Source organism: Aquarana catesbeiana, linkage group LG09 (assembly GCF_042186555.1).
Source record: "Aquarana catesbeiana isolate 2022-GZ linkage group LG09, ASM4218655v1, whole genome shotgun sequence".
NCBI classification, from domain to species: domain Eukaryota; kingdom Metazoa; phylum Chordata; class Amphibia; order Anura; family Ranidae; genus Aquarana; species Aquarana catesbeiana.
This window is the reverse complement of record NC_133332.1, coordinates 211,035,297-211,060,261: the sequence shown is the minus strand read 5'-3', so window position 1 is coordinate 211,060,261 and position 24,965 is coordinate 211,035,297. Positions and strand designations below refer to the sequence as shown.

At 42.6% G+C, this 24,965-nt stretch overlaps 1 protein-coding gene across 2 annotated transcripts in view; it reads left to right on the top strand.

Annotated features, from left to right (window-relative positions):
* Positions 1-24,965, top strand: part of LOC141108237 (LIM/homeobox protein Lhx3) — a 195,282-nt gene that overhangs the window by 315 nt on the left and 170,002 nt on the right. The gene's annotated exons all lie outside the window — the stretch shown is intronic.

Sequence of the window (24,965 nt, the reverse complement as noted above, 5' to 3'; positions counted from 1 at the left end):
AGAGCATCGCTACACTGCCCGGGGGGTGTGACATCACTGGGGGTAGTATATGGTGTACGGGGGGGGTGTGACATCACTGGGGGTAGTATATGGTGTACATGGGATGTGTGACATCACTGAGGGTAGTATATGGTGTACATGGGATGTGTGACATCCCTGGGGGTAGTATATGGTGTACATGGGATGTGTGACATCATTGGGGGTAGTATATGGTGTACGGGGGGGTGTGACATCACTGGGGGTAGTATATGGTGTACGGGGGTGTGACATCACTGGGGGTAGTATATGGTGTACATGGGATGTGTGACATCACTGGGGGTAGTATATGGTGTACATGGGATGTGTGACATCACTGGGGGGTAGTATATGGTGTACGGGGGTGTGTGTGACATCACTGGGGGTAGTATATGGTGTACGGGGGGGGGGAGTGTGACATCACTGGGGGTAGTATATGGTGTACATGGGATATCACTGAGGGTAGTATATGGTGTACGGGTGTGTGTGACATCACTGGGGTAGCATATGGTGTACATGGGATGTGTGACATCACTGGGGGTAGTATATGGTGTACATGGGATATCACTGAGGGTAGTATATGGTGTATGGGGGTGTGTGACATCACTGGGGTAGTATATGGTGTACATGGGATGTGTGACATCACTGGGGTAGTATATGGTGTACATGGGATGTGTGACATCACCGAGGGTAGTATATGGTGTACATGGGATGTGTGACATCACTGGGGGTAGCATATGGTGTACATGGGATGTGTGACATCACTGGGGGTAGTATATGGTGTACATGGGATGTGTGACATCACTGGGGGTAGTATATGGTGTACGGGGGGAGTGTGACATCACTGGGGGTAGTATATGGTGTACGGGGGGTGTGTGACATCACTGGGGGTAGTATATGGTGTACATGGGATGTATGACATCACTGGGGTAGTATATGGTGTACATGGGACGTGTGACATCACTGGGGTAGTATATGGTGTACATGGGACGTGTGACATCACTGGGGTAGTATATGGTGTACGGGGGGGAGTGTGACATCACTGGGGGTAGTATATGGTGTACGGGGGGGGAGTGTGACATCACTGGGGGTAGTATATGGTGTACGGGGGGGAGTGTGACATCACTGGGGGTAGTATATGGTGTAGGGGGGAGTGTGACATCACTGGGGGTAGTAAATGTTGTAGGGGGGAGTGTGACATCACTAGGGGTAGTATATGGTGTAGGGGGGAGTGTGACATCACTGGGGGTAGTATATGGTGTAGGGGGGAGTGTGACATCACTGGGGGTAGTATATGGTGTAGGGGGGAGTGTGACATCACTGGGGGTAGTATATGGTGTAGGGGGGAGTGTGACATCACTGGGGGTAGTATATGGTGTAGGGGGGAGTGTGACATCACTGAGGGGTTAATATATGGTGTACAGGGGGGCCACTTGCTGAAGGGCTGGAGAAATCCTGGCACACACTGCGGGAACGTCCAGTAATGACACTGGGCTCACTTTGTAGTGGTGTAATGTCAGTACACGTATGTTTTATTGCCTGCCGTGTATTTTGTCTGATGAATTCTGCTTGTATTTCCCATCTTTGTGTGTGAAGTGATATTCATTGTCATTGGCTGCTTTACCTCCCAGCTGGGATATGTATTGGTGATGGTCAGTTCCTGGTGTTATCCCATTGGTTGTATGATTGAGCCTCGTGCAGTGCGTACCATTGGATGGTTTCAGCTTGGTGTGTACATTCATGTGGTGAGCATAGGCTTACATTTGGCGAACAATTGTGATTCTTTAGTGAAGTATATTTTAGACAATTGATTTCTTGTCAACTTTTCAGACAGAGATTGTCTGCGAGTTCATTGTGCTAAAAATACAGCCAGTTTTTCTGTTATTTTCTGTATCAGGTGATAGTTTACTTTTGTTTTAGTAGCACCCCCCCATGTGCAAACATCACAAGAGTGTACTTGTGGCACTGTTTACAGATTAACAGTTTGTTTTATAGGTGATCATAGCTGATAAACCTGAAAGACCAGGAAGCAGGACTTCTGTATTCGTGTCAGCTGTCACCTTCTCAGCCCTATATGTGTTTGTGTCTTTTGTCAGCTGTCACTGCATAGGGTCAGATATTTAAGGAGAGGGTATTTAATTTGCTTATTTCTTAACATTGGTTTTATGCATTTAAAGTTCACCACTAAATGACAGTGTCTCTTTACAATGAACCTGTGTCCTCTTCCAGTTTGAAAAGTGACGTACTGGTATGTCATTGCCTGTTTCTGGGTTTAGGGAGCACCCTGTTTTGACACCCGCTGTGATTTGTACCTGCTGGCCAATGATTCAGCTAGAGCTAGAGCTGCACTATTCTGGCTAAAATGAGAATCCTGATTTTTTTTTTTTGCTTAGAATAAAGATTATGATTTTCGCGACGTATCATTTCACATTATACAAAAAAATTGGGCTAACTTTACTTTTTTTTATTTATTTATTTTTATTCATTAAAGTGTATTTTTTTTCCCCAAAAATTGCGTTTGAAAGACCGCTGCACAAAACAGTATGACATAAAATATTGTAGCAACCGCCATTTTATTCTCTAGGGTCTCTGCTAAAAAAATATGTATAATGTTTGGAGGTTCTAAGTAATTTTCTAGCAAAAAATACTGTTAACGTGTAAGCAACAAGTGTCAGAAAAAGGCTTAGTCTTTAGGTGGTTAAACTGACCTCATTTACAGACCGAAGTTCATTCCTTTGATCTGAGGCTCGATTCACACTAATGCGTTTTTTGTTGCATTTTGCAAGAAATGCAGGGGAACTTTTTAACATGGGTTTATGGAACATGTTCACAATGTTTTTGGAAAGGGTCAGTGACTTTTTTTTCCCACAAAATGCAGCGTTTTGCATGTAATAAAATTCAATGGACTCGCATCCAAAACGCGTTTTTGCCGTGATTTGCGTTTTTTTTTCTTTCTTTTTTTTTTACACTGTATATAGCTGGTTGCTAAGGAGGGGGCCGAGAAACCGGCCGCCACGTACTTAAAAACCGATGAGTCATCAGCTGGCAGCTGGCTTCCCACTCAATGTAAAAAAAAAAAATGCCGGGTGAAAAAAAAAAACAGCGTGGGGTCCCCCCCCCCAAGGTCCATACTAGGCCCTTGGGTCTAGTATGGATTCGGAGTGGACCCCCATGCCAAAATTTAAAAAAAAAAAAAATGACTTGGTGTTCCCCCCGAAATCCATACCAGACCCTTATCTGCGCCCCCCCCAAAGCACCTTGCCCCCATGTTGATGGGGGACAAGGGCCTCTTCCCGACAACCCTTTCCCGGTGGCTGTCGTGGTCTGCGGGCAAGGGGCTTATCGGAATCTAGAAGCCCCCTTTAACAAGGGGGCTCCCAGATCCGCCCCCCCTCTATGTGAATGAGTAGGGGGTACCCTTAAAAAAAAGTAGTGTAGTGTTAAAAAATACAGTAGACAGTTTTTGACAAGTCTTTTATTAAAAAAAAATTATCTTCCTCTGGTCTTCCTTCATCTTCTCCCACATCTTCATCCTTCGGTCTTCTACCTCTCCCCCTGCTTCTTCGTCCGCTCTTCTTCTGTCTTCTTTGTCCGGTGTTCTTTTTCCTCTGCCGCCGCTCCCGCTGACAACCCTCCTCTGATGCTGCGTCCTGCTGATCTGTCAGAAGAAGCAGGGGGAGCGGAGAAGATTGGAGGATGAAGATGCAGGAGAAGATGGAGGAAGAAGTGGGGAAGAAGATTTTTTAGTGAATGGGTAGGGGTACAATGTACCCCATACTCATTCACATGGGGGGGGCTGGGATCTGTGGGCCCCCTTGTTAAAGGGGCTTCCAGATTCCGATAAGCCCCCCGCCCGCAGACCCCGACAACCACCGGACAAGGGTTGTCGGGAAGAGGCCCTTGTCCCCATCAACGTGGGGGCAAGGTGCTTTGAGGTGGGGGGCGCAAAAACGCTAAGGCCTCTTGCACATGATACTCCTGTTTGAGCATCTACTTTTTCAGACTTTTGTTTTTTTTGTATGTATGTATTTGTGTGCTTTTACGCGCATTTTCACACAAATGCGTGAAAACTTATTCTCACCTTCTTCATCTGCACAATATGTAAATGGCCATTCGCGTGCATGAGATGTAAATTACTGACCAATAAAGCAGATTTTTCTATTGTGATTCCCTTTTTTTTTTTTTTTTTTTTTTTTTTTAACTGAAGAATGCACGGCGCTTGTTTACGTGCGTAGGTACATTACAATTAATGGGCTGTATTTTAGCTCAGGAGGAAAAGAATAAACTGTATTTAAGCTTTTTCAAGCTGCAATGTGCAAGAGGCCTAATAAAACGCTATGTTTTCACGCATTTGCACGAGTGCATATACGCAAAATTGCACGTAAATTCGTACAAATACATACAACAGAAAAAATCACCTGAATAAGTATATGCTCAAACAGGAGTATCATGTGCAAGAGGCCTAACGCTCCTAAATGCTACTAAAATGCTTCTACAAAAAGCTATTACCAGCATTTTTTCCCAGTGTTTTTTTTTTTTTTTTTTTTATCTTTAAAAAAACACTAGTGTGCATGGAGTGTCAATCTTCACACAAACATAGACCCCCTTAGCGTATGCGCTCACCTTATCCAGTGGACCCCTCAACTGAATGGGGGGGTCATGCACGATTTATTAACATTAATAAGTTTATGTTGAAGGGCACATTGGTGTATGTGTGAAGATTTAGGAAGATAAATTCACTCATTATTTGGTGGAATTGAAGATTAGAGGACTATTATAGGTGATTGGACATTTGCTACATTTTGCACAAGTTATTCATTATTTTTTCTGACTCACATGGACGCCAGATTATATAGTGGATATAAAAAGTCTAAACACCCCTGGTAAAATGTCAGGCTTCTGTGATGTAACAAAATGAGCCAAAAATAATTAATTTCAGAACTTTTTCCACTTTTAATGTGACCTATAAAACTGTACAACTCAGTTGAACAACAAACCTGAAATCTTTGATTGGAGGGAAGTAAAAGTAAAAAAACTAAAATGATATGCTTGCATAAGTGTGCACATCCTTAAACTAATACTTTGCTGAAGCACCTTTTGATTTTATTACAGCACTCAGTCTTTTTTTGGGTACGAGTCTATCGGCATGGCACATCTTGACTTGTCAATATTTGCCCACTCTTCTTTGCAAAATCACTCCAATTCTGTCAGATTGTGAGGGCATCTCCTGTGCACAGCCCTCTTCAGATCACCCCACAGGTTTTCAATGGGATTCAGGTCTGGGCTCTGGCTGGGCCATTTCAAAACTTTAATCTTCTTCTGGTGAAGCCATTCCTTTGTTTATTTGGATGTATGTTTTAGGTTGTAGTCGTGCTGAAAGATGAAGTTCCTCTTCATGTTCAGCTTTCTATTGACAGTTCCAAATACCAGCCAATATTGACTGGTATTTGGAACTGTTCATAATTCCCTCTACCTTGACTAAGGCCCCTGTTGCAGCTGAAGAAAAACAACTCCAAAGCATGATGCTACCACCAACTTGCTTCACTGTGTGTATGGTGTTCTTTTGGTGATGTGCAGTGTTGTTTTTGCATCAAAAATATCTTTTGGAGTTATGGCCAAAAAAAGTTCAACCTTGGTTTCAATAGACCATAACACATTTTCCCACATGCTCTTGGGAGACTTCAGATTTGTTTTTGCAAAATTTAGTCCAGCTTGGATGTTGTTCTTCATAAGAAAAGGCTTCTGTCTTGCCACTCTACCCCATAGCCCAGACATATGAAGAATACGGGAGAATGTCGTCACATGTACCACACAGCCAGTACTTGTCAGATATTCCTGCAGCTCCCTTAACCACTTGCCGACTGCTGCACACAGATGTACGTCGGCAGAATGGCACAGGCAGGCAAATGGGCGTACAGGTACGTTCCTTTAAATTTGCAGACTTTTGGGCTCATGTGCCCGCCGCACGTCGCGAGAGCCTGTTCGTGGGTCCCGGAAACTCGATGTTCTCCGGCGGCCCGCGATTGCGGTGTGGAGAGGTAGAACGGGCGATGCCTAATGTAAATTTAGGCATTTCCCCCGTTCTGCCTTGTTTCATGACAGAGATCTACTGCTCCCTGTCGTCGGGATCGGTGATCGCTGTCATGTCCTAGGTAGCTCACCCCCCCCACTTAGAATCACTCCCTAGGACACGCGTAACCCCTTCATCGCCCCCTAGTGGTTAACACCTTCCCTACAAGTGTCATTTACACAGTAATCAGTGCATTTTTATAGCACTGATCGCTGTATAAATGACCATGGTCCCATAATAGTGTCAAAATTGTCCGATGTGTCCGCCATAATATCACAGTCACGATAAAAATCGCAGATCGCCGCCATTACTAATAATAAAAAAAAAATAATAATAATAAAAATGCAATAAAACTATCCCCTATTTTGTAGATGCTCTAACTTTTGCGCAAACCACACAATATACGCTTATTGTGATTTTTTTTTTTTTTTTTTTCTTTTCTTTTACCAAAAATATGTAGAGGAATACATATCAGCCTAAACTGAGGAAAAAATGTGTTTTTTTTTTTTTTTTTTTTTTATATACTTTTGGGAAATATTTATTGTAGCAAAAAGTAAAAAATATTGCTGTTTTTTTTTTCAAAATTGTTACTCTCTTCTTTTTTTTTTTTTTTTTTTTGTTTATAGCGCAAAAAATAAAAACCGCAGAGGTGATCAAATACCACCAAAAGTAAGCTCTTTTTGTGGGAAAAAAAGGACGTCAATTTTGTTTGGGTACAACATCGCACGACCGCGCAATTGTCAGTTAAAGCGACGCTGAAGTGGTTAATGTTGCTGTAGGCCCTCCCTGACCAGTTTTCTTGTCTTCATCAATTTTGGAGGGACGTTCAGTTCTTGGTAATGTCACTATTGCCATATTTTTTCCACTTGATGACAGTCTTCACTGTGTTCCATGGTATATCTAATGCCTTGGAAATTCTTTTGTACTCCTTCTCCTGACTGATACCTTTTAACAATGAGATCCATCTTATGCTTTGGAAGCTCTCTGCAGACCATGGCTTTTGCTGTAGGATGTGACTAAGAAAATGTCAGGAAAGAAAGATCACAGAAACCTGACATTTTAACAGGGGTGTGCAGACTTTTTATATCCACTGTATATACTGATGAATTATTTGATATGTATTGTTTTATATGTGCACTTACACCCACTGGGCAAGATATATACTCTGCGTGTGTATGTATGTGTGTGTGTGTGTGTGTATGTATATGTATATGTATATATATATATATATATATATATATATATATATATATATATATATATATAATCTCACTATATATTTTTAGTGTATTGGAGCGCTTCACAATGTTTATTTTTTATTTGGCCTAATTTTCACTAATTTGCTCTATTTTTGTACTAGCAGGGCAGTGGGGTGATTACTGAAGATTTTGTTTTGTTTTTTTTTTTTGCATTATATTCACTTTTGTATAGGTGGTTGGTTTGAACTCACTTAATTATTTGAATGATTATTTATATCATCAGTACTATTGTATTATTATACAGGTGCTAGTACATCTGTATGGTGTTTGATTTTCAACGTTATCATGTCTTGCAGTATCTGTATATGCAGTATTATGAGTATATACCTTATCACTTACCAGAGCAGGTAAGTATAACATGTATGTGTGTGTTGTGTTTTTATTTATTTATTTATTTTTTAATGATACTTTCAATCACTTTAAGTGTCAGCAGCACAGCACTATATATATATATATATATATATATATATATATATATATATATATATATATATATATTTATTTGTTCATGTGGGAACTCAGGGTGCTAGCAGCAGCTCTTGTGGGTTTAGTACTGTGAGTCAGGCAGCGCAAGCAAGGTTTTTTTCTTTCCTTAATAGTAACATGCTGCATCTTAAAATTACATTAAACATTGTGTTTGGTATTAAAAAGAAAACGTTTATCTTGTGCTGTGCAGTAGTTTTGTACAGAGCAGCCCTGATCCTCCTCTGTTCTTGTACCTTGCTGGCACTCCAGGTCCCACCCTCCTGCCTAATGTCGCCATTGCAAGCAGTCTGCTAGTATGCGGGCACCCGAGCATGCTGGCTCCTGAGCCACTGCTCTGTGTGTCCATTCACACATGGAGCTCGACTCGCCCCCACTCTCTCCTCATTGACTTACTGATCAGCAGGAGCCAATGGCTACCGCTGCTGTCTCAGCCAATGAGGAGGGAGACACTCGGGAGAGCTGAGGTGGTCATGCACATTGCTGGATCAAGATGGGGCTCAGGTAAGTTTTAGGGGGGGGGGCGGCTGCACACAGAAGGGTTTTTACTTTCATGCATAGAATACATGAAGGTAAAAAATGTTAAGCCTTTACAATCGCTTTAAATATGGGTGTAACATGTTACTTAAGGTGAACTTGGCCTGTAGGCCTCCACAGAATGTGCAGAGACATGAGTTTTTCTGCACCTGTTTCTGTGAGGGCACAAAGAAAACAATTGTTTTCTATGTGCCCTGTTCACACCACAACACTGCTATCCTGTGCAGATTAAAAAATAGAACCAGCCAATCAGGAGATGCGTCATTGCATCCAGTTTGATTACTTTTAAAAGTCCTGTTTCCTGTTTTCACACAACCTTAAAGCGGGGGTCCACCTATCTATCGTTTTTTTTTTTTTTTTTTTTTTTTTGAGTTCATTCACAAACTTTTCTTCTCAGCATTACATACTCACATATTGTGTGTAATATGTCCGCCTGTGTCAGATTTCGTCGGAAAGAATAACTTATATTATTCACTGCAGGCGGTTTCCATCTTCATTGTGGGCATTTGAAGCCCACAAGCATTTATTTCCTGGATGTGGTGAATGCTGTGCTCCCAGCATTCACCGCTCGTTCCCGCACATGCTCAGTGGCATCCTGGGAAGCCTGAGACTAGCTCCCAGGAGTCTGGGAGAGGCTAGAAACACGCCTACTCCCACGGGAGGAGAACCAGGAAGTGCAAAGAAGAATAGAAAAATAAAAGGTAATTACGGCGATTTAAATTTTTTTAAACGGCATGTCAGCATCTAGGCAAGGAAGAGAATACATACAGATATTGTTCAAAATTTGGGTGGAACCCCGCTTTAACTTCAGTCATTTTCATCTGTCCATCTATTAAATCCTCTGCCCTTGTTTTAACTTTAGATAGTAAAACATTTTTTTTCTGCCAGTAAATACAGCCCTGTTTCTTGTCTGGGAAAAAAGCCTAAGCTTATTACATTATGCAGAGCTCTTTCTCTCACGAGTTTGCTAGGGAGGGAGGATGAGTCATTAGAGGGCCAATGAGAGCTGGAGGTGTGCCTCAGTATTGATATGACTGATTTCTGATTGGGACTCTAAAACAAAGTTAATACTGCAGCTGCAGGAACAGATTCACAGGACTCAATCACTGTGTTTAAAATGTCCGTTCAGTGAAAAATTTATTATTGCATGTTATTTTATACATAGATAAGAAAGGGGTGGTGTGAGATGTTATTAAAAAGTAACAAATAGCAATATGTTATTAAAAGCTAACAAATAGAAATATATTATTAAAAACTAGCGAATAGAACAATTGCAAAAGTTAAACCTTGAAAAGGGAGGGGGGAGTAGAGAGCGTTTAGTAGGAGAAGTGTCTGTGTGTTAGGTGAAGGTTACAGAACACATTTCAACAGTGAGAACAAAATGGATTCTCTTGTGCTTAAATGAACAGTACAATGAATGTCCATGTCATTTCCCCCCTTTTGTTTATTTGACACCATTCTTCTCCGCGTTACGTTCAGCCGATTGCTGGTAACTCCTGTTACATTGGCGCAGAGAGACGGCGTCCTGTTCAGCTCTCTCCTAGCTTTCTCACAATAATGGGTTCATCAGGGCTGGTGGTACATTTGTTGGTACAGCGGGTAGTCACACAGAGGCATAGCCTGATGAGGAAGTAAATAACAAACATGAGAAATAGGAACATCACAATGTAAGCGCCTAGTTTCTGTAACCATGTTGCTATGCCATATAAAAAATCACCAAAACCTCCTAAACCCTGAAAGGGGTTCCATCCATCTTTAGCAATATCTCTGGCCTTATTCTGTAGTTCTCTTATCTTAGCAAGATGCCCTTTAATAATGTCCTCATTATCAGAAATGTATATACAACAGTCAGTGTGAAATATCTTACACATCCCACCTTGAGCTGCAGTGAGATAATTTAGCGTTAATCTGTGCTCTAATACTACTTTTTTAAGCTGAGCCATTTCTTCATTTAATAAACCTATATCAGTGGTAGTAAGGTTAATAATCTCATCTACAATTCTAGTGTAATTATTTAGTCTTTTCATTGCTTCAATTCCCCATCCTGTCCAGGAAGGGAACCATGACCATGTCATGTCACCTTCAGTGAACAGCTCTCTTTTGAACACTAAAGGGTATTCTGGACTTTGATCTGGTCGCACTGTATCTTTGCGAACAGCCAAAGCAGGTACTAACTTCCCAATATAACATGTACCTGTAACATTAGTAGGAAGCCAGGCGTAAGCTTTATTTCCACATATATAATATAACCCTCTACGTATGGACGGTATGCCTGCTCCTAAAAAACTGGAAGCAATAACATGGAATCTCAGGAAACCGATATTTTCACATATTGGAAACTGTGAGCAATTTGTACTATAAAGGGTTCTATTTAGTTCTGGATCTGGGATATAATAATATTGACCATAGTTTCCTCCATAAACTGTAATTTTTGCTCCAGTGCAATCTGAATTGCCCAACCATGTACATTTAGTGTTAAACGGGCATGTAATGTTTAAACAAATCTGTGGAGTGTTTATCTGTTTCAAAACCATCAAAGTTACTGATCTGTGCTCATTAGCTGTGGAGACTATGTATGAGCCATTTATTCTGGTCCTGTTTAGATCAGTGAAATTGAGAGGCATTGCTATCATGGGTATTGTTCCTGTTTGGGGATGTAAGTGAGAACACACCCAGCAGTTACTAGCGTTGCTATGGGTTGCATACAATTTTAACATTTGGATGAAAGGGTTATTTTTCCATGTCTCAGTTCTCACAAACAACAAAAAGAAAAGAAACATTATCATCTTTTTTTCAAAGGATATCATCACTTCAGGATTTTCTTGCAGTGACTGGCGTGAATCCAGGTGGGTTTTCCTTCCAACTTGACAGCAGAACCGGTTGTCAAAAGCACCAAATGTGGTCCGTCAAATTTTGGTTCTAGTGGCTTTCTGACGTGTCGCTTGACCACCACCCAGTCACCTGGTTGGATTCTGTGAATACCTGAAACAGAATCTGGGTCGGGGATAGATTTATAAACACCTTCATGTATTTTATTCAATGTTCTTTGCAAAATCTGAACATATTCTAACAGATTAGAGTGAGAAGCCTGCAACTGTTGGGGAAAATATAGCCCTGTTTTGGGTGGCCCTCCAAATAAAATCTCATAGGGGGACAGCCCATGTGGTTGTTTAGGGGTAGTTCTTACAGAATATAGGGCTAATGGCAAAGCTTCCACCCATCCTTTTCCTGTATCTGCTTTAATTTTTGCACATCTGTTTTTCAAAATTCCATTAAGTCTCTCAACTTTACCACTACTTTGTGGATGATAAGGTGTATGGAAAGCTTGCTGTATGTGAAATGCTTCCATTACCTCTTTCATTACTTCCCCAGTAAAATGGGTTCCTCTGTCACTCTCAATAGTTTCAGGAACTCCATATCTACAAACTATTTCATTCAAAATTTTCTTTGCTGTTGTTTTTGCATTTGCTTTGGCTACTGGCCAGCTCTCGGGCCAACCTGAAAACATGTCAACACACACTAAAGCAAACTCATAGGTGCCTATTCTGGGCATCTGAATGTAGTCTATTTGAATTCTTTGGAAAGGGAAATCTGGCTTTGGAGAATGCCTTTGGGGAACATGAACAGGCCTCCCTGCATTGTACAGAGCACAAGTGAGACATGAAGCACAAAACCTGGCTGCAAATGCACTAAATCCAGGTGCTATCCAATAGCAGTCAGTAAGTGCCACCATTGCGCCCTTAGCAAGATGACTGACGCCATGTGCCAGCTGTGCTAAAACTGGGTACAAACTCCTGGGTAGACACCACCTGTTGTCAGCGCTCCACAGGCCCTGCTGATTTTGGGTAGCATTACATTTGATCCACTTATCCTTCTCTTCATCAGGGGCCTGGTTCTGCAACTGAATTAGAGTTTCTACATCCCACTGCTCTTGATGAGGGGAATCTGTCCCCGCTACCTGGGCGACCCCTACAGTGGATGTGACTCCAAATGCCATAAGGGCAGCATCCTTTGCCGCTTGGTCCGCTAAAGCATTTCCTCTGGCTGTCATGTCACTTCCCCTTGCATGCCCTTTTACCTTCAAGATGGCAACTTCTGCTGGTTTCTGAAAGGCCTCAAATAGCCGCTCTATGAGTTTTGCATGTCTCACTGGCTTCCCTGCACTAGTCAGAAAGTGTCGTGCTTTCCAGATAGGCCCAAAATCGTGGGCTATTCCAAATGCATATCTGCTGTCAGTGTAAACATTTCCCCTTTGATTCTCTAGGAGATGACATGCTTTGACTACAGCATACAACTCCGCTTCCTGTGCTGACATCTGGGGTTTCAATGCTTCCTGATGTAAAATGGTGTCTGTAGTGGTTACAGCAAACCCTGTGTGTGGCTGACCATCGTCAGTGTAAAATCTGGAACCATCTACGAATAAGTGTGTGTCACAATCTGATAAGGGCTCATCTTTTGCTGGTGTGACAGAGGCCCTTTCTACCTCCATAAGAGCCATACAATCATGAGAAAAACTCTCAGGTTCTACATCAGTACCATTTGTTGCATCTTCCTCATCAATTATAGGAAGAAGAGTAGCCGGATTTAAAGTAACACATCGTTTGATTGTTAAATTCGATGGAGCAAAAAGAGCAGACTGGTACTTGTCAAATCTACTGGCAGACACATGTCTAGTATTTACTTGATTCATGATTTCCTGTACTGCATGTGGCACATACAGGATCAGAGCAGAATCTAGTACAAGCTCCGTTACTTTGTCTAGCAGCAAAATGCAGGCTGCTATGGCTCGCATACAACTGGGGGAGCCTTTGATGACAGGGTCTAATGAGGCTGATACATACATCACAGGCCTCTGTTTGTCTCCATGTAGCTGGGTGAGTACACCTGCAGCAAATCCATTGACTTCATGACAGAACAACGAGAAAGTCTTAGTATAGTCAGGAAGTCCAATGGCGGGAGCTTCAGACAAAATTTTAATAAGCTCCTTCATCTGCAATTCATTGTCCCATGTGAGTTTGAAAGGGTTTCTAGTGGTAGCCTCATATAGAGGAGCCATAAGTTCTGATGCATTTGGAATCCAGTCCCTACAATATCCCACTAACCCCAGGAAGGCACGTAGTTGCCGTACATTTTTTGGCTTTTCAAAGTTTTGTAGAGTTTTAACTCGATCTGGGGTTAGGTGACGGATTCCATGTGAAATGCAGTGACCCAGGAAGATCACTTTCTCTTGGCAGTATTGTAGCTTATCTTTGCTAACTTTGTTGTTACTGTTATAGAGAAACAGGAGAAGGCTTACTGTTTCTCTGCTACAAATGTCCTTTGTATCAGAACAAATAAGCAAATCGTCTATGTACTGAAGCAAAACTGTGTTTGGGTGTAAGGGGGACCATTGGTCCAATACTTGCTTTAACGCAGTATTATATTCAGAGGGGCTACTCACACAGCCTTGGGGCAATCTTGTCCATGCTAACTTTTGGGCATCATGGGTAAATGAAAAAAGGTGCCAGCAATCTGGGTGCAGGGGCACCGAAAAGAAAGCATTTGCAAGATCAATCACTGTAAAGCAGGTGCTGGAGGCAGGTATTCCACTTAGTAAAGTGCGGGGGTTGGGCACGATCGGGGTATCTGCCTCTATTATATTGTTAATGGCTCTCAAATCATGCACCATGCGATATGTCACCTGCCCACCCTTCTTGTCTGGCTTCTTTGCAATTGGGAACAGGGGTGTATTGACCTGGGACTTAATTGGTACAACAACCCCTGCTGCTTTCAGTTGAGTGATTTGATCCTTTATTCCCTCAGTCTGAGCAATACTCAGTGGGTACTGTTTAATCTGTGGGAGATGGGCTCCTGGTTTAATTTTTATCATGACTGGGGTGCAATCCAGCAGACCTACATCATATTTGCTGGTGGCCCATAATTCAGTGGGAATCACTTTCAATTCTGGTGGAAATGGCAGAGTGGAGTCTTGGATTAAAAATACTCCACAGGCAGAATTTAAAACTTCTCCTGATAGACTACTGACCACTTGGACTCCTGTAGGAGTGTAGTCTATGTTTGCTAGAATTTGGTTCAAAATGTCAGCTCCCAAAAGATTGGTAGGAACTGTGTCTGAAACTAACACTTTAGTGACAATTTCAGTTTGCTGTCCTAGCCTAAGTTTAAGTGGCTTGGACTCAACCAAATCAGTAGAGGTCCCGGTTAGGCCAACACCAGAGATAACATTTGTAGATAATAATCCTGGAGGTAAGTCCTCTATATTAAAAACACTTCGGCTTGCACCAGTATCAATTAAACAGGTTAATTCTGTTTCTCCTCCAGGATAGGGGAGTTCTTGTAAAAATACTTTTACTCTGGCCTCGGGACCATTGTCTCCCCTATTTAACATGATTGATACTGGCATGCCATTTTCCTATGCCTGATCCACTGCTTTTGGCAGAGAACTGGGATCAGCATGAGGGGCCTCTAAGCTCTTTTCTAGTCTACGGTCAGGAAGATGGCAGAATTTGGCTATGTGTCCTTCCCCATCACAATTGTAGCATATAATTGGTCCCCGATTGCCATGATTTCTGAAATTGCCTTTGCCTCTACCTCTTCCTTTTCCTCTCTGCTTCCCCATGTACATTACCTTGGGTTTGCTGTCTTTTTGGTTAATCCTGTTTTCTATGGACAACAGGATAGGCAGGACGTCTCGAATAGACATATTGCCTGCCTCAGGCCTTGCTGTGAACAACTTTTCTTTCAACTGGGGTATTAAACCATCAAGAAACCTTTGTTTCACCAGTTGTGTAGATGGACTTGCAGTTTCTCCCGCCTTCTCTTCCTCTATTTTAATGCCTGCTTCCTCAGCCATCTCACTTAACCGCCTCCAATAAGCCCCTGCTGCTTCCTCTTTCCCTTGCTTAGCATTCATAAATTCAGCATGTCTGGTTTGTCCATATATTTGGGGCAATTTTTCCTTCAATTTCTCACAAACCTCCCGTCCACTAACCATCTTACCTAGATTTTTGACGTCTACACCACATTCTTTAAGTATATAGCCAGACATGTTGTTTCCCACTGCTTTAATAAGAAGCTGATGAATGTCAGTAGCAGAAGCCTCATATGCTTCCTGTGCAGCACTAAGTTTGTTTGCAAACCCAATTGGATTCTTTCTAGGATCTCCCAATCCTTCTAATATGGCTCTCATATCTTGGGGACTAAAAGGTACATGCCATTTAATTTGAGACTTACTGTCAACAGCATCACCTTCAAAAACTAATTGGGTTCTGACAGGATAAACTGCAACAGATTTCTCTATGCCAGGGGCAGAAGGGCTGGCATCTCCCTTCCTTCTCTCTTCATCTTGCTGCCACAATTTGGAAATTATGGTTTGCTCTGGAAGTTCAGACTCTATCTCTCTTTCTCTGGCCAAAGCCTTAAGTTCAGAGAGATCCAGGTTTGCATATGTGCCTTTTGATTTATGCCAATCATCTGTTTCTAGGATACGAGCCAAATCCCTCTTTGTAGGTTGATATGGGGCTGTTAAACCTCTGCTCTCTACTATATTGCATAGCTCATCTTTTGTGTGTTCCATGTAATCTAATTCTTTTGCTTTTGTGCGTGGACCCCTTAAAGCCAAACTGGCAGCCACATAAGGTGGGGGGTCCTCCTCTACAGAGTCTTCTGGCCAAACGTAGTAAATTTGGGCAGTACTTTTATTAAATATCTCCGTCAAGCCAGTTTGATTTGCTACTTTAGCTTCTGTCTCCCATGTGCAAGCTATTCTCCACGTTCCTTCACTGCACAGTAGTGGGCCATAATCGTGCAGAAAAGTTTGCCATACTTTTAAATCAAAAGTCCCTTCAGATTTTAAAGGTTTAGCTGTTCCCTTTGTCCATTCTACCCATTTATCTAGGGGCTCAGTATAGGCAGAACCGTACCTTCGGTTCATATATTCTCTAGCGCTCATCTTGCGCTGGGCATTTTCTGAAGGCCTCTCTCCCTTCATTCCCTTAATTAATTTAATGCCCATAATGACTGGCCAGTCTTCTCTCTTCTCTACTTGTGCCTACACCCTCTTGCCTCTAAAACAAATAGTACAGCAAATCTGCAGATTTACAAGAATAGTCTCCACTTATCTACGTGGATAGAAGGGGTTTATGACAATAGACAAAACACTCATTAAGAGACCCTCCTCGTCTCTTCTCTTCTCTGTGAGTTTTATCTGACCCTACCATGTGCCTCTGACCCAGGTCGCCCACAAGGAGTCAACGCAGGGAACTGCAGAGGATTTTCCCTATCCACACACAGTCCAACCCGTGAAGGGGGACACAAACACATTCACACACACACACGTTACCCAACCAGAAAGGTCCGAGAGTGGTCTGGTTTCCTTGAGAACCGACAGATAGGATACATAGGAAAAGGCAGAAATATAGCAAGCTTAAGGGCAGCTTACCTAGCCGGCATTTGAGGTCTGCGTTTCCCGATGATCCCGATCGAAGCGCGGTTCCTTCTGGAGACTCTGCCAAACTCCTGTTATGACTCGCCAAGACTGATATGACTGATTTCTGATTGGGACTCTAAAACAAAGTTAATACTGCAGCTGCAGGAACAGATTCACAGGACTCAATCACTGTGTTTAAAATGTCCGTTCAGTGAAAAATTTATTATTGCATGTTATTTTATACATAGATAAGAAAGGGGTGGTGTGAGATGTTATTAAAAAGTAACAAATAGCAATATGTTATTAAAAGCTAACAAATAGAAATATATTATTAAAAACTAGCGAATAGAACAATTGCAAAAGTTAAACCTTGAAAAGGGAGGGGGGAGTAGAGAGCGTTTAGTAGGAGAAGTGTCTGTGTGTTAGGTGAAGGTTACAGAACACATTTCAACAGTGAGAACAAAATGGATTCTCTTGTGCTTAAATGAACAGTACAATGAATGTCCATGTCAGTATAAATCCAGGAAGTGAACAGGCAGCAGCGTCAGCTGCCCATAATTAAAATGGCTGCAGCCATACTTAGTGGAGGGAGATTTCTATAGCATATTTGGCAAGTACAGAATCATAGTATATATGAAATAATATGCAAAGTGGTTGGAGGGAAGCTTCAGAATGGTAAAGATGTCTTTATTGCAAATTAAGTGAGCAGACTGCAGTTCCTCTTTTTAATTTAGGAAGCTTTACACAACAGTGATCCTTTATTTTTTATTTATTTATTTTTTGTTTCCCAACAATGTGTCTGAACTCTAAGGCTTCATGCACACTAGACGCCAGTGCAAACTCTGCTGAACACATGCTTTTAAAAGCTAAACCAGCGTTTAGAAAGCCCATTTTGCCGCATTTGCATGCCGTGTTTAGCGGCGTTTTACCGTGTTTGCGTCTAGAAGCGTCTGCAGAGCAGAGAATTACTTTTTGTGACCCAACTTTGGGGCCCCGTATCTCAGGGCCACTTAGTGCTAGGAACCCCAACTTTGGATATGTTGTAGTGCTGGTTCCACTGTGCACACCAAATTTGGGGTTCCTAGCACCAAGTGGCCCCCAAAATATGGGGCCCCAAAGTCGGGTTGCAAAATGTCATTCTCTGCTGCAGAAAAGTGCTTGACATTTTGCGACCCAACTTTGGGGCCCCCGTATCTCGGGGTCACTTGATGCTAGGAACCCCAACTTTGGATATGTTGTAGTGCTAGTTCAACTGTGTTTGCACAGAAAATATGGGGTTCCTAGCACCAAGTGGCCATGAGATATGGGGCCCCAAATGCGGGTCGCAAAATGTCATTCTCTACTGCAGTTTACCATCATATTTCTGTGTTTTCTGGTCCAAAAAATAGGGTTCCTTTTAAAAACACTTATAAACGCAAAAGCGGTACCGGTGTTTAGCTGCGTTTGGTGTCTGAAACGTGGAAAACTTTTGCATCTGAACCCATTTTTTTTTTTTGCTTCTGGAAAAACGAGGTTAAACACAACTACCTAAAAAATGCCAAAAAACGAGACTGTGTACATGGACACATAGGATAACATTGAATGAGTTCAGGGGCAGTTGAAAAAAGCGTCCAACTGCCTCTGAACGCATGTTTAACAGCCTCCCGTGTGCATGAGGCCTAAAATCTCATTGCATTTAGTTAAGAATAACAGTCATTTTATATAGAGATAAGAATCCTTTTCCTGGTGTGCTTGAATTGAGCTACTAATTTGTATTGGATCATATGCCAGCACCTGAGAAAAACATTTTTTGCAGTGCATAAACTTAAATGAAATGTAATTTTAGTGATATTTGAGTAAAAAAAAAAAAAAGAAAAAAAAAAAAAGAGAACAGTGTGATTGTAACAATGCTTTGCACCAGCCCTGCCCAAAGCGTACCAGGGAGCGCTCAGGAATCGGGCCTTGCATTGACCAGTACTTTTAGGTAACAAATATCTTTCTGAGAAAGTAAACTTGTTTGATGTTGTACACGTTTCCTTTTAATGTTGGTATTTGAAGTGGTTTTAGAAAAGTGCAAATCAGTCGCTCGTTCACTGGCAATACGTCTGTCGGCTTCACCTTTTGCTCAGGCTTCCAGTTTTCACATTAAGTAAACATGGCTTTTTGGCTGCTTAAAGATTTGTTCTTTTGGTAACCTGTAATTAAGCAGACCCATCATTAAAGTCTTAGTACAGCCAGCTGGGTTTCCGGCACAGTAACAGGCCTCTTGCCTGCCTGCCTGCCTGTAGGATCAGTTTCTGAACTGATTGAAAAATTGCAAATGGAGAAGGAAATTGGATAGTGAGTAAAAAATGAATTGTCTGCATTCAGGCCATCAAGCTGCTTTGAAGTGTTTTGAAACAGTGTTAAAAGAGTAGTATTGGTTTGGGGGGTTTTCTTCTATCATACTTACCTAGGTGGATGCAGCATCGGTCCCCTGGCACCTCTACACTGAGAACCGAGCAATCGAACATCGCCGATGGCTCGGTTCTTACAGCTTCCCGAGCAGAGAGCTGCTGAATGTCAATGTCCGATCTGCTCCTCCATGCTCACTGGAGCGTTGAGCTGTGGTGGCGCGGGGAGCGTCCGTCTCAGGCTCTCAGCGGCTCGCTGGGAGGCTGAAGCCGGGTGTCAGTCCAGGCACCTGGCGGATCCAGACTTTATTGTTGTGATGACGCGGTGCCTGGACTGATATCCATGACGTCAGCAGAGAGCAGACTTCAGCCCGCTCTCTGCTAAAAAAGGGTCACATTAGTGCAAAATGAATTGGACTCCTGTGATCCATAGGAGAAGCCCAGCCAAACAAGCTGTGGCTGGATGTCTCCTTTAGGCTGCATTCACACCTGATCGTTTTCAGCTCGTAAAACGTCCGAAAAACGCCCAACAAGCAAAATCCCATTCATTACAATGGCACCTGTTCTGAGCGTTTTTGTCACCTGAAGCAAAACGCCTGAAAAACGCCCCAAGCTCAAAACACGAGCTTCTTTGGGGCAGATTACGGACGTTTTTCGGCCTTTTACATTGGTGACCTGAACAAAATCACGGTAAAAACGTGCGACTTTGAAACGCTCAGGTGTAAATGCAGCCTTAAAGCGGTTGTATACCCGCTGTGTTTTTTTTTGTTTTTGTTTTTTTTCTACACCTGCAAGGGAAAAGGCATAATGAGCTAGTATGCACCGCATACTAGCTCATTATGAGATACTTACCTTAGAACGAGGCGCCGGCATCTCACCCGGTCCACGCCGATGGAGCTGACATTTCCCCTCGGCGTGTCTTCTGGGTGGCTAGCGCACGGGAGACTTCTGTCAGGCAAGCTCCGGAGTTTGCCGGGCTGTCATCTCCTAAACCGTACAGGTTTAGGAGATATTTTTTTTTACCTACAGGTAAGCCTTATTATAGGCTTACCTGTGGGTAAAAGTAAAAAAAAAAAAGGTATACAACCACTTTAATGTCATTGACGAAAATATTTTTGTCAGCTGCATGTTTTCAGTGACAAACTATGACTAAATGACGAAAATAAAATTAGAATGAAAGCAGAGTTACGCTTGCCCCTTTAAAGTGGACGTAAACCCACTCTCATCCTTTCTAAACTACTGCCATAGTGGTTATCTTTAAGGATATACATGCCTCCTGCATATATCTTTACCTGTCAAATGTCTCCCCTCTGTCAGTTATGAGACCCGAAAAACTGCAGATTCTGTGGGTGGGTCTGTTGTCTGGAGCTCGGTGGGTGGACTCGTGATGTCAGTAGACTCCCCGCCCACCTCTACACGCCCCTTGTCAATATGCATTTTCTCCTGTGTATTTCTAACACTGAACTTCTGCTATGATTACCACATGACTTCAGCATGCCCAATCATGCTGAGGTGTGGAGCAGCCAATCCTGGGAGAGCTGGAGTAGGGGATCTGAAGTACACAGAATGTGTCTCTCTCAGGCTAGTGCATGAGATGTAAATCACTTGTCACTCACAGCAAGGGGGGAGAAATGACTCCTATTTCTCTGTCAGTTTTTATCTCACTGAAAAAAGATAAGAGGACTGCTCAGAGCTGGATTAACTCTTTGTGGCAAGACTGTGCACAGATGAAATGAAAACCTATACTGTACAAGGTGCAAGCCTTAATTAAAAAACTTTTTTTTCACGCTTACATCCACTTTGCTGACTTTTAACATTAGGACACTTGCCTGTCCTGGAGTCCAGCAATGTTGGCACCGCAGCCCACGTTTACCTCGGCTGGTTGTGTGCTGCCGCCGCCATTGAGGGTGGGGGAACCCGGCAGTGTAGCTTTTTGGCTTCACTGTCGGGTCCCTACTGCGCATGCACGAAGCGTGCTGCACTCTTACTGGCCCGGCAGAAGAGGAGGCGGAGCAGGAGGGGGGCTGAGCTGCTGACATTATTCACCGCGGCCCGGTCGGGGGGAGGAATCGGATAAGTGGAAGTTCCACTTTTAAGTAGAACTCCGCTTTAAGCCAATTGACAAAAACAATGACGAAAATCAATTCCATTTTTAGTCATCTAAAATCTCCAATACGCTTTAGTCAACTAAAATCTAATGGGTTTAGTTAAATTGTAATGTATTATTTTAAGCATTTCTCTGGAATTTCCAAACTCCATATATATTCCTGGAGTTAAAATCAAAAAACGTTATTTATAGTATTAAAGCTGAGTTCCACCCAAAAATGGAACTTCCGCTTTAACTGCTTGCCGACCGCCGGCCGTCAATTGACGGCCAGGCGGCGCAGCTCTCGTTGCGGGCGGACGTCATATGACGTCCTCGCTTTCCTAGGCCACCAGGGGGCGCGCGCGCGCCACCGGCAGGGATCGCGCGCGCCCGCCGTGTCACTAGGCACCCGGTGCGCGTGCCCGGCGGCCGCGATGTCCGCCGGGCACCCGCGATTACCGATAACACAGCAGGACCATGGATCTGTGTGTGTAAACACACAGATCCACGGTCCTGTCAGAGGAGAGGAGATCGATGATGTGTTCCCAGTACAGCGGAACACCGATCAGTCTCCTCCCCTAGTGAGTCCCCGCCCCCTACAGTTAGAATCACTCCCTAGCAACACAGTTAACCCCTCGATCACCACCTAGTGTTAACCCCTTCACTGCTTGTCACATTTATACAGTAAACAATGCATTTTTATAGCATGGATTGCTGTATAAATGTGAATGGTCCCAAATATGTGTCAAAAGTGTCCGATGTGTCCGCCGCAATATCGCAGTCACGATAAAAATTGCAGATCGCCGCCATTGCCAGTAAAAAAATTTAAAAAAATAAAAATGTTATAAAACTATCCCCTATTTTGTAGACGCTATAACTTTTGCGCAAACCAATCTATATACGCTTATTGCGATTTTTTTTTTTTTTTTTTTTTTTTTTTACCAAAAATATGTACAAGAATACATATCGGCCTAAACTGAGAAAAAATTTGTTTTAAAGAAAAAAAAATTGGATATTTATTATCGCAAAAGGTAAAAATTATTGTGTTTACTTGTCACTCTTCTTTTGTTTATAGCGCAAAAAATAAAAACCGCAGATGTGATCAAATACCACTAAAAGAAAGCTCTATTTGTGGGGAAAAAATGATAATTTCATTTGGGTACAGTGTTGTATGACTGCGCAATTGTCATTCAAAGTGCGACAGCGCTGAAAGCTGAAAAATGGCTTGGGCAGGAAGGGGACAACAATGCCCTGTATTGAGGTGGTTAAAGTGGTTGTAAACCCTTTTTGTTGATATTTACCTATAGGTAAGCCTAGAATAAGGCTTGCCTATTGGTAGTGGAAATATCTCCTAAACGTGCACCGTTTAGGAGATATTTCACTTGTAGTGCGCCAATGTCGTCATCGGCGCATGCGCTGTGAAGAAACACACCACCGTGCCGTTTTTCCGTTTTTCCCAGCATGTCCTGTGACTGACGGCTCCCGCGGGAGTGACATCACGCGACTCTGGCCAGTTACAGAGCCGGAGTCCGTGGCCCCGGAAGGAAGAGGGGCGAAGATGGACGCGGCCTGCTCAGGGGACAGAATGGGCTTCGTTTGCGGGTAAGTGTCGTATAATGGGCTAGTATGCGATGCATACCATTATGCTTTTCATTTGCAGGCCTTGTGGGGATCAAAAGAGGAAGTAAAACCCATCGGGGTTTACTTCCTCTTTAAGTGCAGGTGATCCCCTGCCGCGTTTGGTATGTCATTTTTTTTTTGGGGGGGGGTGGAGAGGATACCCTCTTTTTAGAAGTATCCAGCTCCCACTTCCTCTCCGGGGCTCTGCGGCACAGGAAGGAAGATCACCTCTCCCCCCCTCCCTCCTCTCTCCCTGCAATCTTCTGGGACACGTCACAGGTCTCAAAAGATTGCCCGGCCGTTCACAGCGTGGCTCGCACATGCGCAGTGTGTGCCCGGCTGTGAATGCCAGCGCCGTGGAGAGGAGTGGGGCTTCGTATGCCCGCATCACTGGACCGTGGGACAGGCGAGTGTCCGATTATTAAAAGTTACCAGCTACACTTTTTGTAGCTGCTGACTTTAAAAAAAAATTTTTTTTTTGTGGGACCAAGATTTAAGGTTTGAGCATGTACAGACTTAGATTTAGCCCTTGTGATCCAAAATTTTTTTTTTTTTATCATTTTGTTCCCACAAATGGAGCTTTTTTTTTTTTTTTTTGCTAAACAAATAAAGACCGAAAATTTTGAAAAAAAATAAGTTTTTCTTTCTTTGTTTCTGTTATAAAATTTTGTAAATAAGTAAGTTTTCTTCTTCACTGATGGGCACTCATAGGTGGCACTGATGGGCACTCATAGGTGGCACTGATGGACACACCTAGGCGACACTGGGCACTTATGGGGGGCACTGATGGGTGGTACTGATGGACACTGATAGATGGCACTGGGCATCACTGGTGGCACTGGCAGGCATTGCTGATGGTCACTGGCATCTGTCTGGGCACTGACCGTCATCCCTGGTGATCCAGGGTGGCATACATGGTGGGCATCCGTGGGGAGGCTGCGCTGATGATCAATATTTTGTACTTTTTGCTATAATAAATTATGTCCCAATTAAAAAAAAAAAAAAAAAAAAAAGTCTTCATCAGTTTAGATTGATGTATGTATGTATGTATTCTACATATTTTTGGTAAAAAAATTGCAATAAGCGTATATTGATTTGTTTGCGCAAAAGTTATAGCGTCTACAAAATGGGGGATAGATTTTATGGCATTTTTATTTTTTTATTTATTTATTTTTTTTACTACTAATGGTGGTGATATGCGATTTATTTTTTTTATCAGATTGCGATGGACACATCAGACACTTTTGACACTTTTTTGAGACCAGTGACATTTATACAGCGATCAGAGATAATAATAGCCACTGATTACTGTATAAGTGTCATTGGCAGGGAAGGGGTTAACACTAGGAGGCGATCAAGGGGTTAACTGTGTTCCCTATGTGTGTTTCAAACTGTGGGGGTAATGTGGCTAACTAGAGGAGGAGAGAGATCGTTGTTCCTACTTAGTAGGAACACACGATCTCTCTCCTCTCTCCTGAGAGAACCGGGATTTGTGTGTTTACACACACAGATCATGGTTCTCGCTCTGTCACGAGCAATCACGGGTGCCCAGCGGTCATCGCTCCCATCGGCTCCAGGGACACGCTGCTACAGCGTCTTAACCACTTAAGGACCAGCCTCGTTTTGGATTTTAGGTGTTTACATGTTTAAAACAGTTCTTTTTGCTAGAAAATTACTTAGAACCCCCAAACATTATATATGTTTTTTCTTCTAACACCCTAGAGAATAAAATGGCGGTCATTGCAATACTTTTTTTTTTTTTGCACCGTATTTGCGCAGCGGTCTTAAAAGCGCACTTTTTTTTTGTGGAAAAAATTCACTTTTTTTTGAATAAAAAAAATAAGACAACAGTAAAGTTAGTCCAATTTTTTTTTATATTGTGAAATATAATGTTACGCCAAGTAAATTGATACCCAACATGTCACGCTGAAAATTGCGCCCGCTCGTGGAATGGCGCCAAACTTTTACCCCCAAAAATCTCCATAGGCAACGTTTAAAAAATTCTACAGGTTGCATATTTTGTGGTACAGAGGAGGTCTAGGGCTAGAATTATTGCTCTCGCTCTACCGGTCGTGGCGATACCTCACGTGTGGTT